The sequence below is a fragment of the Amia ocellicauda genome, chromosome 5 (genome assembly GCF_036373705.1).
Source record: "Amia ocellicauda isolate fAmiCal2 chromosome 5, fAmiCal2.hap1, whole genome shotgun sequence".
NCBI classification, from domain to species: Eukaryota; Metazoa; Chordata; class Actinopteri; order Amiiformes; family Amiidae; genus Amia; species Amia ocellicauda.
This window is the reverse complement of record NC_089854.1, coordinates 51,605,016-51,624,997: the sequence shown is the minus strand read 5'-3', so window position 1 is coordinate 51,624,997 and position 19,982 is coordinate 51,605,016. Positions and strand designations below refer to the sequence as shown.

The 19,982-nt window shown below is 42.0% G+C and overlaps 1 non-coding gene and 1 pseudogene across 1 annotated transcript; both read left to right on the top strand.

Moving 5' to 3' along the window:
• The first annotated feature begins 15,935 nt into the window (after positions 1 to 15,935).
• Positions 15,936 to 16,005, top strand: LOC136750651 (uncharacterized; annotated as a pseudogene).
• A 580-nt stretch (positions 16,006 to 16,585) lies between these two features.
• LOC136750634 (small nucleolar RNA SNORD66) lies at positions 16,586 to 16,662 on the top strand. The gene has a single exon (XR_010816926.1). It is a non-coding gene; the product is annotated as a small nucleolar RNA SNORD66 (small nucleolar RNA).
• The last annotated feature ends 3,320 nt before the right edge of the window (positions 16,663 to 19,982 follow it).

The window sequence follows — 19,982 nt, the reverse complement described above, 5'->3', positions numbered from 1 at the left end:
AAAATATCAAGTCAATGTATGCTCTCTCCCTGGTTGGTTCCCTGACAAATTGAGTTAGAAAGCAGTCATTTACCATCTCAACCATTTCTATGTCTGCTTCTGTAGTCCCACTGGGCTTTCCCAGTCTAAGTTTGGGAAATTGAAATCCCCCATTATAAAAGCCACATCCTTGCTACATGCAGTCCTGATTACATTGTACAATGCAGCATCTTTCTGAATATCTGAGTTGGGTGGCCTGTAACACACTCCTACCATTAATCCTCAAGATCTTGTTTAAAAGTTTAACCCACAAAGATTCTGTTTTGTTACTGGGATTTAATTTGAGTTCTTCTGCCTCAATGTCATTATTCACATATAATGCTACCCCACCCCCTCTTTGATTTTGCCTGTCTCTCCTAAACTGTGTGTTTCCTTCCAACTTGTATTCATCCCCATCATTTTCTGAAAGCCATGTTTCCGTCACTCCTACAACATCATAGTCACATGCTAGTACTGTGGCTTCCAAGTCTAACATCTTATTCCTTATACTCCTGGCATTGAGGTACAAACATTTCAGGACTTTCCTACTAGCAGTTTCCCTTGGTTTTCTTTCCTTAGAGGAACATCTCCCATTGTCAGAGCTCCCTGCCCCCCTGGTTCCTAGTTTAAATGATTCTCAATTTCACTGCATATACGCTCTCCCAATGCATTAGCCCCCCTTCTGTTTAGATGTAGACCGTCCAGTTTGTACAGGTCCCATCTATCCCAGAAGAAAGACAAATGCTCCATAAACCTAAACCCCTCTTCCCTACACCAGGATTTTAACCACGTGTTAAACTTTCTAATCTCTGCCTGTCTCCCTGGCCTGGCACGTGGTACTGGAAGTATTTCAGAGAAAAATACCGTGGAGGTTCTGCTCTTTAGTTTTGTTCCTAACTCTTTAAAATTGTCTTGCAGAACCTCTGTCCTACCTTTTCCTATGTCATTGGTTCCAATGTGGACCATGACCAGTGGATTCCCCCCGGCTTTGGCCAGTAGCCCGTCTACTAGCCCGTCTACTGCAACCTGAGCACCAGGCAGGCAAGATACCATGCGGGTCTCCTTGTCACTAGAACACACTGTGTGATCTACACCTCTAAATATTGAGTCTCCTACTATAACTACCTCCTTCTTCTGGGGGGGGAGTGGGTACCATTGTGCTCTGGTGCTCAACTGCCCCCCCATCACCCTCTGAGCTGTCACTGTCCAGCTCGGTGTGTAGTTCAATACTCAGCTGCATGGCCAGACCATCGATTGCCAGGCTAATGAATGTGCAGAGAACAAAACGATAGGCCGATCGTGTTTTATTTAAATGGAGACGGATTAGGCGGTACCGCCTAAAAACAAATATTAATTATCTTTTAAACGATTAGAGATAAAGACGCGGTTTTTTTGTACCTGTGTAGCTGAGATTCCGCTTAAAACTTCTATACATATGCGGTTTGTTTACCTCTCGTACTTCCTGGTTTTAGAAATCCACTACGCAATGCAGCACATGGGGCTGAATCGCCCAATGGAGAGGACGCTGGCGTGTCATGTGCCTGAGACCTGACTCATAGCCAATCCAGAGAAGCCTGCCTGAGGCTGCTGTGGAACAGGTCAGGTGACAGGTTCTGTTACAGACGAGCAGGCAGAGAGGTGGAGGGGCAGAGCTGGCAGGGAGAGAGAGGCAGATACAATTCAGCTCATATCTCAGCTGTTAGAGATGCTACTGTCATGTATGAGGTGTCTCTGGATTCAGAACAGCTATTCATATATACATGTATTATGTACTTATAACACAGTATATATTATATTATTATATTTGATCATATATTATAGGGCTTAGAATAACTCAAGAGGAAATAGAAATGAATTTTCACCTGGGTCAGTTTGCAAAAAAGGGGCATTATTTCAGTGTTATGTATATATGTTATTGAAAAACAATAATATATATATATATATATATATATATATATATATATATATATATATATATATATATATATAAGATATCGAGTCTCCTTCTGTTCTGGGGGGAGTGGGCACCATGGTGCTCTGGTGCTCACCTGCCATCCCATCACCCTCTGAGCCGTCACTGTCCAATTCAGTGTCCAGCAGTTGGAACTTGTTGTGCATTTCTAGCTCTTGGGGTGTCTCTAGGGGTTGTGCGTGCCATTTTCCGCGGTTACGACCTACTGTAACCCAGCAGTTCTCTACGCTGTCCTGCTCTCCTAGGTTTTGGCTGCACACCATCTCTCTCATGGGCAGATTGACCAATTCTTCTATATCCCCAATGTAGCGCAGATCAACAACCTGATCACAAACCTTGATCTCTAGGATTTCAACATGCTGACAACGTTCACAAATGAAATCTTTTTATATGAGTTCATCCAGGAAGGCAATCATCTTGCAAACCCAACACTGTAGTGGCCACATGCTTCTAAACGTTAGTTTTTGTTATTGTTAAGGACAGCATTGATTATAATGTAAGTCCCTTAAAGATCAGCCACAGTGGTTTTATTAATTAATGGAACGTTTTTGTTATTTAATACTGAAACGCCTCTTTTTTGTGAGAGATGGGTCTCTTGCAAAATGCATACATCTGCCTGATCACTCTCCTGTAAGACTGCACTTAACAACATTTTTCATTCTACTTGCCTAGCATTACTAGTACTCATATTGTTAATTTGATTTCCCCTACGCTCATTTTCCCTTGGCCCTTGCCTGTGACCTAACATCTTGTCTGCATTTGGCTCTTACAATCCAGGATGTAAGTGCTCATTTTTTGTATTCACTTGTGTAAATTGGAATTTGTAAAGTATTTGCTTTGAATTGCACTTTATTATGTAAATTTGAATTTGTAATGTTTTATGCCTTGGGCTGAACTGTATTTTTGCACTTTGTATTGCGCTTATATTTTGTAAGTCGCCCTGGATAAGGGTTTCTGCCTAGAAATAAATAATAATAATAATAATAATAATAATAATAATAATAATAATAATAATATTCTGGGGTTATGGGGCTCTCTGTGAGTTCTGGGATGAGGTACCGCCGGGGAGCGGTGATTGGGCCATGCGAGTGACGAGGGCAGGGGGTGACGTCACTCTGATGTGTTCCGGGTCAGAACTGAGACTGGGGGACACGGGGTCCATGACAACTCGTCCCCATGATAATTAGTCCGCGACAATTGGTCCCTGTGACAATTGATCCCTGATGACAATTAATCCCCGCGTCAATTTGCCCCCATCATTATATGTTCCCCACTTTTTGCATTTGTAACCATGAGTGCATTCACTTATTGTAGAGCCATAGAACACATATATGTGTATAATATAGTAGGCAGGCTTTATAAATATATATATATATATATATATATATATATATATATATATATATAAATACACACACACACACAACTATTTTTTATTATTTATTATATGTTTTTAATTGATACATTAATCTGATACTATAACCCCAGTAATTAAGTTTTATACAATTAGTTTTGACAGCTGGCTGTGAGTGAAGGGTATGGTGTCGCTTAGTGGAACAGGTGCACCCCATTAGCTGTCAGTGGCGATGTACTCAAACACGCGTGATAATAAAGTGCAAACAATCATACAATTAATATTCAATTAGTGATAAAAAGTGATAATAAACCAATTTGTGAATTAATAAGAAAATAAAAAAGAATAATAAAGAATACATAAGTGCATAAGTGAATTAAAGAGATATACAAAACACTGGGCACCCTTTGCGACATACACATTTGTTTAAACATTTGTTATTTTTCGCTATTGTGCACAGTTAAACATTTATCATATATTCATTAATATTGTACCTTCTTAAGTCTTGTACCAAAATTCTCATAACTGGCCCCTGTCCCCAAATTAGAATTTAGATTTGAAAGCTTGTTAAAATAAAACATGGTTATTATTTGTATTAAACCCTTCATGTGTGTCCCCCCATTTTCCACATCAAATCTCATAACCGACATCCTAAGGGATTTGTGTATGAAAACAGCATTTCAATAAAGTTTTCTGAATGAGGTGAAAGATCAAGGCCTTGTGTCAGTGAACACCACAGACCCAGGTAAGGACTGATTCATATTTTCTTAAAAATATTAATTTAACTTAGAAGTGCCTGTTAGCACATTGCTGTAGCACATAACCAACACCCAAGGAAAAAAATGAAACTGAAATATTAAAGGAGAATGAACGTATTTGACCAAAAACGGACTCTTTCTCAATGCTAATTTAGTTTTGATCAAGAAATAAAATGGTTGCCACATGTGTTAAAATGGACAAGAAAGTGGAATTTCTCACAGCCGACACCTTGCAATTGATTTCATAGCTGACACTTTTCAGGAGATAGAAAATGTGTTGGTTGTGATAAGTTGGTGTCGGTTATTATTTTATAGTGTATTTTATTCAAATTCTTAGTTCAGTTGTTTGGTATTTCATGTTTTTATTTCTGTGTGTTTTCTAAAGCCAGTTTTAATGTTCATTATAATATTGGGCAAAGTTAAATGTAGCTGTAAAATCAGAAAAGTAGTATTATAGAACTGTAGAGGTTAAGTGTAAGTCTGAGGCCTTTAGCTAAAGCCTGACAATGGACAGCGGTTGAAAATGAGCTTTGGCATTTTTAAACATTTGTGTTTGCCATTATACAAAAAATAAGAAATTACAAAGAAGTAAGATAATTTGTGTCCGTGACTAGTGTGGTATTTCCAGAGTGGGAAAACAGTTATAACTGACTGTAGCACAAATAAAACAAGTAAATCGCCATTTTTCTTTTTGTTGTTTTGCTTAAGTTTTTTTTTTCTTCCTGTGGGACACTAGTTTGGGTGTTTATTCCCAGTTCCACAAACACTGCCCCAGCGTAACACTACTGTAGGTTTAAAGGGGACCCTTAATACTATAAATTGGACCTAACATAATTTTGGAGCCATTTGGAGCCTCTCGTGATTTTATTATTATTATTATTATTATTATTATTATTATTATTATTATTATTATTATTATTGTTGTTGTTGTTGTTGTTGTTGTTGCATTTCTCTTTATACTTCTTTTAGTACATGTCTTAATGCTACTGGGCACTGCAGCATGTACAGTGAGGAGCGGCCTGTCCATGCCCACTGAAGTGTATGTGTTACCTGTAGCCTTGATGTAGTGCTGCCCAGTTACAGAATGTAATGTTACCTCGTTACCATTTTTGGATGTGCTATTTATGTTTCTTCCAGATCAAATAGACAGAAATAAATAAAAGAAAAATAATGTCCTTCCTGGGTAAACAGAGTGGAATTCGGTTCAACCCCCCAGCCATCGTCTTAATGTATGAAGATGAAGCGCTGAAGAAGTTGTGGAAGCGTGTGATGTCTGAACTTCTCAATGTCTTCAGACGAATTGGCAGGCCTGTGCACAGCTGAACAGTACTGAAAACGACAAAGGATTCAGACCAGTGTTCAGTGTGCGACCCCGTGTTTTTCAATGATCGTGTAGCGCGACTCCTTCACCCGCGAAACACAGCAATTCAGCGAAAACCGGCCGTGAAGAGCGAGCTGCGCATGCCCGGAAATAAAAATCGGATCACGGTGTAAAAGTCGTGCAGTGAGAGCCGGGCTAAAGGCTGCTGTTCGCTTGTGGATGCTAACCGTTGGCGTGACTCAATTCAGTTTGTTTGGACACAAATGGAAATTGGTCTTTAAGGCATTCAGGACAGAAAACAGTAGACACGTATTCACACAGAGAGTTTTTACAATCTGGGACAAACTTCCCAGCGATGTGGTTGAAGCTGCAAACTTGGGACATTCAACAAGAGACTGGAAAGCATCCTTGGATCACTTAGTTATTAATGGACATCAAACGAGCACGATGGGTCGATCTGCTGTGGTTTGTAAATGTATGATCTTACGATATCTGTTCGCTTATGACATCACAGTTGCCATGATTCGATGAGTTTTGCTTTGGAGCTCTGATAGCTCTGTTGGTGTATGGAGAATTAGCGAGTGGTCGTAGTTTTACAGTGAGAAACTCATTCTGAGTAGCAATATAATTTTCGAGTATTATCAGGATAAAATAATGAAAGGGATTGTGGACTTTCGTCTGATAGACAATCCCAGACTCAGGTAGGTCGTTTCATTAGTCAATGGGGTTTCTCTTATTGCAACAGGGTATGCTAAGCCTACATTCTGTGTGTAATAATGAAAGTAAAGTGTACAATGTGCGCACAAAATGTGACTAATAATGTATATGTTTTTCCGCCAGCTATTGTATTGAATCTTTTTCCATGTGATAATTAATTCACTGTCTTTGATAGATTCATAGTGAAACTGAAATATGGTATACACATGGTACCATGGTGTAAAATTTCAAACAAAGCTCTACGCTGGATGTATGTATATGCCACTGTACAGTTTCTGTTCATTTACCTTTGGCTGGCTATATATGCCCGTGCAGTTACAGTATGTGAAGTCTATACATGATCTTCAATTCAAAGTTTTAAAGCATGTATGTCATTCAATTCTTAGCTATCATTTGTCTGTTCTCTAAATGTTTATAAATGTTATTTGGTGCCATGGGTGCATAAAAGGGCTAAGTGCTTATATTCTATAAAAGGGCTTTTTGTTGCAGGATGATGTACCATTTTTTTCTTTAAATAAACATTAATTCTAAGGAAACCTTGCTGATTACTGCTTAAAAAAGGTTTACAGAATACAGAATTAACTGCAGTCTGTTTTATAGATATTTGTGTCGTTTTTTTTCTTTGTTTCCTAGATTAGATTGAACCTATAGACTAGTCACGAACTCCAGGGCTGTATTATAAAATTCTAGAAAGGGTTTAAGAGAATGAGAACACAGTTACAATTAATAGCAAAAAAAAAAAAAAAAAAAACTTCCAGTATTCAGTGTGTGCTTTGCAACTTTATCCAGAGTTAGACATTTTTTTTACAGCTGTAGCATAGGTTGCAAATGGCAGTTTCTTCTTGAAGTGCAACTTAATTCCAAGAAGTGGAACTGTGAGCCTTCAGAATTACAGAGAGAGGCTTTTGGTTTTCATTTCTGTAAAATCAGCCAAATTATTTTCTTACCTGGATATTTTTATTTGTTTTATTGTTTTTGTCTTTTTTTGTTCTTCATTTTTTCCTGGTATTTCCACAGGGCACAGAGAGAACTGCTGCACCTGGAGTCCATGATGGATAAGGTGAGGAACCCTTCAGGATTTGAAACTGTCCTTGCATGATGAAGTCAGTTTAACATTATTTGCATTCCTGTAATTCTTAGCTGAGTATATTGGTAACCCATATGGCTGTAGGCCAGTGTGCATGTAAACACATTCATCTGTCTAAATGAATTGTAGGTGTGACTCTTCCTGTAAAAGTTTCCCTTTGAATATCCAACAGCTAATGTAAAGTGTCCAATTTAGTATAGCTCAAGTAAGCAATTCAGAGATTGTGTGCAATGAGAATCTATTTAGATTAATGTGCTACCCTGCCCTGACCAGCCAACTGACTCTTTGTCCCCCCAGCCCTCAAGAAGGGGCACCTGGGGCTCCCAGCAGGACCAGAGGAAGCAGCCACGTAAGATCATTACTGGAGTATCATTCACAGCTGAGGTGAAGCTCCACAAGACAGAGAAGGCCTGGAAGACAAACATAAGGAAGGCTACCACAGAGGACACTGAGACCATCAAGACAGATGTATGTAGGAGCAGTGGACACGGTTCTTGTTTGTGGGGTGGGATAAATAACTAGCTAGTCTTAAAGGGGATTGTGGGTAAACTTGGTGCCCCTGTAATGATCTTGTCTGGACCTCTAATGATGGAGAAGCGGAACTGAGAGACTACATATGCTCACAAGCACCCACCTCTCCAGTACAAATAAAACCATGGACTTGGCCAAGGTTTACAGAACTAACCCTTTTTCCTCCCTCCTTTCCCCTTCACCAGGAGCTATTCCGCAGGATGCGCAGTATCCTGAACAAGCTGACCCCACAGATGTTCCATCAGCTGATGCGTCAAGTGACCGAGCTGACCATCGACACAGAGGAGCGGCTCAAGGGTGTCGTTGACCTAATCTTTGAGAAGGCCATCTCCGAACCCAACTTCTCTGTCACATACGCCCATATGTGCCGCTGCCTTATGGAGGTGAGAGAAGGAGTGTGGCAGGGGTGAGAGTGAGGTAAAAGAGGGAGGCAGGGAATGATAGAAGGTTGCAAAGATGCTACATGGATCAGATTCGTTTTGCTATGGAGTTGCATGAATCCTGGACCCCTGTTCATCTGTGGGTTTTCTCTCTGTACCTGTTAAAGCAAGAAGCCAGCCTACCACACAGACCATGCTTAGCTAATTCAAGTTTCCATCTTGCTTATGGTTTATGTTCTCCCTCCTCCTCTTTCTGTAGCTCCACGTCCCTACCACTGGCAAGCTGGGCGTGACTGTGACTTTCCGCCAGCTGCTGTTGAGAAAATGTAAGACAGAGTTTGAGAAGGATCAGGGTGGCGCCGAGGTCGTTGAGAAGAAGCAGAAGGAGCTGGATGCATGCTTGGTAATAAAAACTAAATTAATATTTTTTAAATGTAAAGTACTGAAATTTGATAGTCCTTTATTGTAAATAAGGCACAGGTTGGTTGTGCAATCTCAGTATGAATAACATACACATATGTTAGTCCCAGTGAGAGATCGAGATCAGGCACGAGAAAGTTTTATGTGATCCAGTAATTGCAGTCACATGATTTACTGTGTATGTAGCTCTGGGTCTGATCCAAACTGCAGCGATCTCCTGGCACTATGGAATCCAATCCCGGGATCTCGGACAGTTTTCTAGTCCCAAAATACCATTATTGAAAACGTGACATACACGGGATCAGGCGATTGTGGCTAATGAAAAATGTGACGGCACAGTAATTCTTGAACTCCATGCTGTAAGCTATTTATCAAAGAAAATGTGCAATAATTAATACAGAGGCTCATGATCTGTTCAAAATGTGAATCTGAAGTACAGCCACCTGCAGATTCAGCCCGAGTTCAGCCAATCAGCAGAAGAAGGCACTGCTGAGGTCTCGCGGACTCCAACTTTAAAGGGGCAGCTACAGTTCATGAGCTGTGTGAGTGACACAGCAGCAACACCATCGTGTGATTAACTGCATCAACTCAGAATTGTTCCTCTTAGAAAACGCAGGGGGACGGGGGCTGTACCTGCAATTAACATTAAGTTTCTGATGTCAACTCTACCAAACCAGTGTGGAGTCCAAAAACACATTTTAGCCGCCAGCAATATTATTTGGCCCCCAAAGCCCCCCAAATTAATTATAAATATATATTTTTTAAAAATGCTAAAAGTCCCAAATGCAATTTTCCAAGAAGGAAGTGACCCAACCTAAATAATGCAAAAGTTACATTTTAACTTAATCAACTTAACTTGTTATGCAAGTGGCGCCCAGCAGCAGATGGAGAAAAACGACACCAGTCAAGTAATTCATTTCAACAGTAATAATTTTGACTTCATTGACTTTACAAACAACAGGAGGGATTAATTGGAGTCTGTTTCTTCTGAGACAAGGCCCATATAACATAACTTCACTGGTTGAGGTAGGATATGTGGCTTAACAGCGTCTGATTTTATTTTTTATTAGGCCTAGTTACAATTGCAACTGGCCAGAAAGGTAGCATCCTACATAAAACAATAATTAAAAGAAAAAGAGGCAATGTCTGTGTCTTAATGTCTGTATCGGGAGTCTGGATAACCTGCTCCTGTAATGACAAAACAAACAGAAAATACTGTCAGCTTGAGACCTAAAATAGCCCTGGATAAGCACCAATTATAATAATAATAATAATAATAATAATAATAATAATAATAATCACAATAATGTTAGGAGCCTATATGACTATTTATTAAATACTAAGTTACTTACTTAATGGGAAAAGTTGCATTTCCCCTCAGACACGATCTTTTGGATGTCAGGTGAGAGGGATGTGATTCTGATGCGCAGGCAGTCCTCGATTGACTCGTGTGAAAGCCGGTTCCTGTCGTGAGTCTTCATTGCATTCAGAGAGGAAAATGAGGAGTCACAGGTGTACGTTGGTCCAAAAATTGTTAGCACATAAAACGCAAGTTTCTTTATTATGCTGTATTCCTCTGAGCATGCCACCCAAAACGCACACAAGGACTCGGCACTCCTATGTGCATCCCTGATTTGGCTCGACGTCTGGAATTCAGTCAGCTCATAGGGGCGCCTTATCCAGCGAGGGTATCGTTGTCTTATCAAGGGAGGAGAATTCTCCACCTGGACGGACTGTGAAAGGATCACGTACAAACGCAATGATGTCCTTGGGCATGCTGTAGTCTTCAAATCTGGTGTAGAAGTTGTCCCTCAGCTGCTTGATAAAATCTTTCATCACCTCTGTGACAATACTGCAGCCTGGTCCCTCTGCCTGTCGTTTCTTCAGTGTGCTGAAGAGCATGTAGCCTTCCAGATGACAAGTCCAAATCGAACAAGTCAAGCTTCCTAGTAAAGGTTTTCCACCATGTCCACGACTGTTGTCATTCTAACTACAGATTTAACCAGTTTAAGTGACAGAATATGTCAGCCAAGAAAGCATCATTAGAGAGGAATTCCACAATTTCCAAAATATGAAGGTGGTCAGCTGCAGTCCTCATTTTGCTTTTTCTGAGAAAATCCACAACCTGGTCATGCAGCTCACAGAATCGTTCTAGAGCTTTTCCTTTACTCAGCCAGCACACTAATCATTGTGGGTGGCCTCCTCTGATTCTGTCACAAGCTTGTGGTGTTGGGTGCTTGATGTAGTGATACATAAATAAAAACATTAACGTATTTAAGAAAGCAATAGGCTATTAGTCTTGTTGTTTTCATTGATTCTGTTGGTTGCATTTTAATTATTACTGCATTTGAAAATGACCCCGCTAATACGCAGAGTTGCAGCAACTTAATAATACATGTGTTAGGTGGGAAGCTCTTTTTAATTGTTGTTTTATAAACAACAATCCCGAAATCCCGGGATTGATTAAAGTGCCCGGTATTGGATTCCCTACCCGGCACCCCTCCTTTCCACAATGTGCAGGGCCCCTCTCTGTGAATGCCAATGTGGACTGTCATTAAGTGCTGTCTGTGTGTGCAGGGCGAGGAGGCCAAGGGCAAGCGTCGCCGCCGGGCACTGGGCAACATCCAGTTCATCGGGCAGCTCCTCAAGGTGAAGATGCTCAATGAGAACACCATGCACAACTGCATCATCGTCAAGCTGCTGAGAAAGCAGGACGAGGAGTCCCTGGAGTGCCTGTGCCGACTCCTCTCCACTATTGGCAAGGACCTGGACTCGGAGAAGGCAAAGGTAATGCCGCTATGCCAGACCGTGCCCTGGCTAAACATCCAGGAACGTCAGACTGCATACTGGTCCTCATATTCTTCTCTAGACATAATGAGCCAATACTGGAGTGGCAAGTTTGCCAGAAGAGTAAATTCCATCTCACTGACACTCCTGCGTTGTTTTAAAATTAGCAAACTAGCCTTTCTTCTGCCATCAGCCTTCTAGAGTCACTGGGCCTCTAGACAGTGGTCTGAATAACTGCTTCTGTGCATCTGCAAGAGCTTTCCAGAAGGAACGCTGCTTCACTCAGTAGTATGAAGTTACTGCTCTGCCACGCTGTCTGGACTGTTTTCTAATCGTTCTGTCTGATCGTTTTACAAGCCCCCCATGGACCAGTACTTCAACCAGATGGAGCAGATCGTCAAAGAGAGGAAGACCTCCTCTCGAATCCACTTCATGCTGCAGGACGTCTTGGACCTGAGAAAGGTAATGACTGTTGAAAGAATAGAAACCTTCCTTGCTTTTAGCTTCCCACCCCCCCCCATTCCCTGCCTGGCTCTTGTTTTCTCTCTCTCCACTAATCACTGACTCATTCTCCCGTTCCTCAGGATAACTGGGTGTCCAGGAGGGGTGACCAGGGCCCTAAGACAATTGACCAGATCCACAAGGAAGCCCAGTTGGATGAGCACCGTGAGCAGATCAAGGTGCAACAGCAGCTCATGAACAAGCAGGACAACCGACGTGGGGACAGGAATAGTGTCCCTGTCTCCAAGAACAGGCCCATCGACACCAGCAGCCTCAGCAAGATCTCAAAGGTAACTGAGAGACACACACATGCTGCCACCCACTACACCCATCCACTTTTGGAGATTTTACACTCATCTTTTCCACTGTCTGCATAACCCTAAGTATAGTGATACCAAATTGACTTTTACAATGACCTTCAGCAAAACCCCAGTTTCTGATCCCTGTTTTGTTGGCAGCACTTGAGTGGTTTGGCAGGCTGTGTACTTGTTTACATGCTTTAACGTTGGCATATTTGTTCTGTGGATCGTGCTTCTGCTGAACACCTCCATCAAAAATATACAGCATCATAGCTGAGGAAAGTTCAATGAATCTGCCTGCAATAGGATCAAGTCATGAATGTAACTCCAATAGAATGTATACTTAATACAGCTCAAGTAGGCAATTCAGAGATTGTGTGCAATGAGAATCTATTTAGATTGATGTGCTGCCCTGCCCTGCCCAGCTGACTGACTCTTTGTCCCCCCAGCCCTCAGGAATAGGCCACTGGGGCTCCCAGCAGGGCCAGAGAAAGCAGCCACGTAAGATCATTACTGGAGTGTCATTCACAGCTGAAGTGACGCTCAACAAGGCAGAGAAGGCATGGAAGCCAAACATAAGGAAGGCTACCACAGAGGACACCGAGACCATCAAGACACAGGTATGTACAGGGTTCCAGTCATGGAAAATCCTGGAAAAGTCATGGAAAATGACCAAACAATTTTCAGTCATGGGAAATAGCTACACATATAACCCATTTACAACATACATGGGATATAATGTACACTCTGACAAAAAGAAACAGTTTCATGGTGCAGAATAAAATTGTATTAAATCCTGTTTAAACTTACCTTTTAGTACGTATTCTGTAATACACATTGGTTATTATGAACGTCCCAGATGAATGTGCCAGATATTATGTATACAGGGATTTTCAAGACTTGGGAGAGTCTGTGTGAAGTGCATATACGCTAAGCACAACTCCTATAACCATATAGCAACACAAAGAAGCTCGGTGCGTTCACAACACGCAGACTTCTGGCATTCTGCACAGATTCTCAAGATCATTGGTTGCAATCTTGTACTCCAAATTTACATAATTCTGAACAGAGTCTGACCATTCAGCCAGTAAACCCACAGTGTTTGTGTAGATTCTGAGCAGAATGACGTAAATCTGTGTACATGATCGTGACTAAATTGGTCAGGATCTGCCAGAATGAGGATCTCCCTTTTATGTGAAATAAAGTTAATAGTAAAAGTTAATCACACGCACATCCAACTTAATTAGTAGGTGCAGGGTAGATAAAAATCCATATAAAGTAAAAAGAAAGAAATACCTGCACACTTACCACAGCTCCAATGCACAAATAAAAAGTATTTATGTAACCCATGCTTCACTGGTTTTTAGCAAAAACTTTTCGATCTACACAAGATCTTCAGGATATGGATATATAGACCAGGATATGGATCCTGATGAAGATCTCTTGTAGATTGAAATGTTTTTGTGAAATATAGTTGAACCTCGGATTCAGGAGGAACAATGTGGATTCCGTCCGGGACGCGGAGCAATGGACCTGCTCTTTGTCCTTTCACAGATATTTGAGGGGGCATGGGAGTATGCTAATCCAGTCTACATGTGTTTTGTGGACTTGGAGAAGGCATACGACCGTGTTCCCCGGGATTTCTTGTGGGAGGTGTTGAGGGAGTATGGGGTGCCGGGGCCGCTTATGCGTGCCATCCGGTCCTTTTATTCCCAAAGCAAGAGCTGTGTCCGTATTCTCGGTGTTAGGTCGAAAACGTGGTGGGTGTTGGACTCCGCCAAGGGTGCGTCTTGTCTCCACTCCTGTTTGTGATTTTCATGGACAGGATATCAAGGCACAGCCGAGGTAGAGAGAGTATCCAGTTTGAGGGCTTGGAGGTGGCATCTCTGCTGTTTGCAGATGATGTTGTGCTTCTTGCCCCATCCGACTGTGATCTCAGACACGCACTCGAGCGTTTCGCTGCCGAGTGTGAAGCGGTTGGGATGAGAATCAGCACTTCTAAGTCTGTGGCTATGGATCTCTCTCGGAAAAGAGTGGATTGCCCGCTTCAGGTTAGGGGGGAGCAGCTGCTCTTAGTGGAGGAGTTTAAGTACCTCAGGGTTTTGCTCACGAGTGATGGAAAGGGGGAGCGTGAGATAGACAGGCGGATCGCTGCAGCGTCTGCAGTATTGCGGGCGCTCTATCTGTCCGTGGTGGTGAAGTGGGAGCTGAGACCTCAGACAAGGCTCGCGGTTTACACGTCAATCTACCTCCCCATCCTCACCTGTGGTCATGAACGTTGGGTAATGACCGAAAGGACGAGATCGCGGGTGCAAGCGGTGAAAATGAGGTTTCTCCGCAGGGTTGCTGGACTCACCCTTTGGGATAGGGTGAGGAGCTCAGTAATCCAGGAGAGCCTCGGAGTAGAGTCGCTACTTCTCCAGATCGAGAAGAACCAGTTGAGGTGATTTGGGCATCTGGTAAGGATGCCCCCAGGGAGGCTGCCTGTGCAGCTCTACTGGGCACTCCCCAGTGGGCAGAGACCCCGAGGCCAACAAGTGAGCGCTCTGTTAGAACAAAAACCAGCAGACACAGGGGTTCACCAGGACCAGTGTTGAGAACCCCTGCCTACATTAAATGCTCAAACTTTATGTGTCCGTTGCATTTAAATTATGTAGCCAAATATATGATATGCATATTTATTTAAAATCAAGTAAATAATAATACATATTGTTCTATTCAACAGATAAAAAAGAATTTCAAACCACAAACAAGTTCTACAAAAGTTACCAATATACACTGTTTATCCCAAAGCAAAGAGTTTCTTGTGCTGTTTGCACTGTCCTCAATGCCACAATGCTGACCAACCTTCATATGTGTGCCAATCATATAGCGCGATATTAATCACATGACCTCCAGCAAGCGTCTGTTTGTGCTGTACACTGTAAAACAGCTTCGATGTGAGTGCTGACAAGATAATGTCATAATATCAAACAAGCTTGTGAAATAGTGTTTCATAACAAATAATTTCTGAAACTGAAAATAATATTGAGTGTTTAAAATGGGTATAAATCAGTAAAATCCAAACTCCTCAAATACAAAAATCAGGTAATTTATTGGTAAAAATCATTATTTATATATATTGTTTTAAAGAAAGAGAAAAATAATAATAAAAGCTTTTAGGTTTAAACAAATCAGTCATCTAAAATACTTCTTTAGCAGCGTACAGGAATGGATTACTGTAGGCCCTGGCCATTTGTATATAACAATGTTTGAAGGTATGTTTTTATTAATTAATTGAGCTGATTTATAGAAGTTTATATTCAAGGCAATTCAGAAATAATAAAAATACAGACTGTTAATGTTGTTTTGTATAGTTTCTACTGTAATCAACATTTATACTACATATACATTGATCAGATAGTACTAGGTTTACTTTTGCATTTACATCTTTGTGTGCTCTTTATTAGTTGAGGGTAGCATGTTTTATAAAAGTGGATGGATTGGATGGCTGTAAGGGGAGGAGGAGGCTGTCATGACAAAAGCTGATTATGTGGTTCTTTCCTATTGTGTTTATCAATATCTTTATTATTTTCTGTGTGCATTTTCAACTTTCCCGCATTTTATTGTAATAATAATTTAGTTATGGAAAATCAGAAAATAACCATGGAAAAATCATGGAAAAGTCATGGGAAAAAAATATCTGAATTGCGTGGGAACCCTGTATGTAGGAGCAGTGGACACGGTTCTTGTTTGTGGGGTGGGAAAAATAACTTGCTAGTCTTAAAGGGGATTGTGGGTAAACTTGGTGCCCCTGTGTTGATCTCCTTTTAGTGCCATCATGTCTGGACCGCTAATGATGGAAAAGCGGAACTGAGGGGCTACATATGCTCACAAGCATCCACTGCTCCAGTACAAATAAAACCATTGGCCAAGGTTTACAGAACTAACCCTTTTTCCTTCCTTCCCTCCTGCCTCCTTTCCCCTTCACCAGGAGCTATTCCGCAGGATGCGCAGTATGCTGAACAAGCTGACCCCACAGATGTTCCATCAGCTGATGCGTCAAGTGACCGAGCTGACCATCGACACAGAGGAGCGGCTCAAGGGTGTCGTTGACCTTATCTTCGAGAAGGCCATCTCTGAACCCAACTTCTCCATCACATACGCCAATATGTGCCGCTGCCTTATGGAGGTGAGAGAAGGAGTGTGGCAGGGGTGAGTGAGGTAAAAGAGGGAGGAAGGGCATGGTAGAGGGTTGTGAAGATGCTACATGGATCAGATTCGCTTTGTTATGGAATTGTAATTTGTGGGAGCTCAGTTTTGAATGGACCAGCAGATACCGGTCTTGTGAAGAGCATATCAAGAAGTATTGCTGAGATGGCACTAGTGCTCTTGCCATCACTCACCCACACTCTGTGTAAGCCAAGGTGTCGGTTTGTCCCAGTCCGTCTTAGTGTAGAGCTCCAGTGATGATCTCTTATTAGTGCCATGGTGTCTGGGCCTCTGGCATCTAGTGATGGAGGAGAGGATCTGAGGAGCCTCATTGAACACTTTCAGTTTCGTCCCACTCCAGAGTTATCTGGAATTTGTTTTGCATTCAATTCCAAACCATTCAATGAGATGAGCTGCATGAATCCTGGACCCCTGTTCATCTGTGGGTTTTCACCCTGATACCTGTTAAAGCTAGAAGCCAGCCTACCACACAGACTATGCTTAGCTAGTTAAAGTTTCCATCTTTCTTAGGGTTTATGTTCTCCCTCCTCCCCGTTCTGTAGCTCAGCGTCCCTACCACTGGCAAGCCGGGCGTGACTGTGACTTTCCGCCAGCTGCTGTTGAGAAACTGCAAGACGGAGTTTGAGAAGGATCAGGGTGGAAACAAGGTCCTGGAGAAGAAGCAGAAAGAGCTGGATGCATGCTTGGTAATAAAAACTAAATTAATAATTTTTTTAATGTAAAGGACTGAAATTTGATAGTCCTTTATTGTAAATAAGGCACAGGTTGGTTGTGCAATCTCAGTATCAATGGGCCAATCATTAAGCAAACATTTGAAGCATCGTGCAAGCATGAATGTAAGTGGTGTGTACGTTTATTTTAAGGACTTTCATTTAGTGCTTGGCCATTTTGGTTCTTGACAACCTCATGTAACACATACCTGTACAACGGGCACGTGGCACAACGGGCTCAGAAATGCAATTTGAGACTTCCCAAAACAATTAGCATTGTGCCTAATTGACCATTGTGGTGCGAGGGCGCCTGCCTGTGGTGCTCTGACTGTCAGTGTTGGCTGGGTGAGGGGGCGGACCTCTGCAGCTCGGTGCAGCAGAGCAGATTGTTGTGATCTGGAGTAGATAGCAAGGCTGGATTTAGTTAATATAAAAATAACACTAGTGAATTAGTCACTATGTGGACAGTAGATAGTCAACCTTTACACCTGTGTTAGTACCAGTGAGAGATCGAGATCAGGCACGAGAAAGTTTTATGTGATCCAGTAATTGCAGTCACATGATTTACTGTGTATGTAGCTCTGGGTCTGATCCAAACTTCAGCGATCTCCTGGCACTAGGGAATCCAATCCCGGGATCTCGGACAGTTTTCTAGTCCCAAAATACCAGTATTGAAAACGTGAAATACACGGGATCAGGCGATTGTGGCTAATGAAAAATGTGACGGCACAGTAATTCTTGAACTCCATGCTGTAAGCTATTTATCAAAGAAAATGTGCAATAATTAATACAGAGGCTCATGATCTGTTCAAAATGTGAATCTGAAGTACAGCCACCTGCAGATTCAGCCCGAGTTCAGCCAATCAGCAGAAGAAGGCACTGCTGAGGTCTCGCGGACTCCAACTTTAAAGGGGCAGCTACAGTTCATGAGCTGTGTGAGTGACACAGCAGCAACACCATCGTGTGATTAACTGCATCAACACAGAATTGTTCCTCTTAGAAAACGCAGGGGGACGGGGGCTGTACCTGCAATTAACATTAAGTTTCTGATGTCAACTCTACCAAACCAGTGTGGAGTCCAAAAACACATTTTAGCCGCCAGCAATATTATTTGGCCCCCAAAGCCCCCCAAATTAATTATAAATATATATTTTTAAAAAATGCTAAAAGTCCCAAATGCAATTTTCCAAGAAGGAAGTGACCCAACCTAAATAATGCAAAAGTTACATTTTAACTTAATCAACTTAACTTGTTATGCAAGTGGCGCCCAGCAGCAGATGGAGAAAAACGACACCAGTCAAGTAATTCATTTCAACAGTAATAATTTTGACTTCATTGACTTTACAAACAACAGGAGGGATTAATTGGAGTCTGTTTCTTCTGAGACAAGGCCCATATAACATAACTTCACTGGCTGAGGTAGGATATGTGGCTTAACAGCGTCTGATTTTATTTTTTATTAGGACTAGTTACAATTGCAACTGGCCAGATAGGTAGCATCCTACATAAAACAATAATTAAAAGAAAAAGAGGCAATGTCTGTGTCTTAATGTCTGTATCGGGAGTCTGGATAACCTGCTCCTGTAATGACAAAACAAACAGAAAATACTGTCAGCATGAGACCTAAAATAGCCCTGGATAAGCACCAATTATAATAATAATAATAATAATAATAATAATAATAATGATAATAATAATCACAATAATGTTAGGAGCCTATATGACTATTTATTAAATACTAAGTTACTTACTTAATGGGAAAAGTTGCATTTCCCCTCAGACACGATCTTTTGGATGTCAGGTGAGAGGGATGTGATTCTGATGCGCAGGCAGTCCTCGATTGACTCGTGTGAAAGCCGGTTCCTGTCGTGAGTCTTCATTGCATTCAGAGAGGAAAATGAGGACTCACAGGTGTACGTTGGTCCAAAAATTGTTAGCACATAAAACGCAAGTTTCTTTATTATGCTGTATTCCTCTGAGCATGCCACCCAAAACGCACACAAGGACTCGGCACTCCTATGCGCATCCCTGATTTGGCTCGACGTCTGGAATTCAGTCAGCTCATAGGGGTGCCTTATCCAGCGAGGGTATCGTTGTCTTATCAAGGGAGGAGAATTCTCCACCTGGACGGACTGTGAAAGGATCACGTACAAACGCAATGATGTCCTTGGGCATGCTGTAGTCTTCAAATCTGTTGTAGAAGTTGTCCCTCAGCTGCTTGATAAAATCTTTCATCACCTCTGTGACAATACTGCAGCCTGGTCCCTCTGCCTGTCGTTTCTTCAGTGTGCTGAAGTGCAGTAGCCTTCCAGATGACAAGTCCAAATCGAACAAGTCAAGCTTCCTAGTAAAGGTTTTCCACCATGTCCACGACTGTTGTCATTCTAACTACAGATTTAACCAGTTTAATTATTACTGCATTTGAAAATGACCCCGCTAATACGCAGCGTTGCAGCAACTTAATAATACATGTGTTAGGTGGGAAGCTCTTTTTAATTGTTGTTTTATAAACAACAATCCCGAAATCCCGGGATTGATTAAAGTGCCCGGTATTGGATTCCCTACCCGGCACCCCTCCTTTCCACAATGTGCAGGGCCCCTCTCTGTGAATGCCAATGTGGACTGTCATTAAGTGCTGTCTGTGTGTGCAGGGCGAGGAGGCCAAGGGCAAGCGTCGCCGCCGGGCACTGGGCAACATCCAGTTCATCGGGCAGCTCCTCAAGGTGAAGATGCTCAATGAGAACACCATGCACAACTGCATCATCGTCAAGCTGCTGAGAAAGCAGGACGAGGAGTCCCTGGAGTGCCTGTGCCGACTCCTCTCCACTATTGGCAAGGACCTGGACTCGGAGAAGGCAAAGGTAATGCCGCTATGTCAGACCGTGCCCTGGCTAAACATCCAGGAACGTCAGACT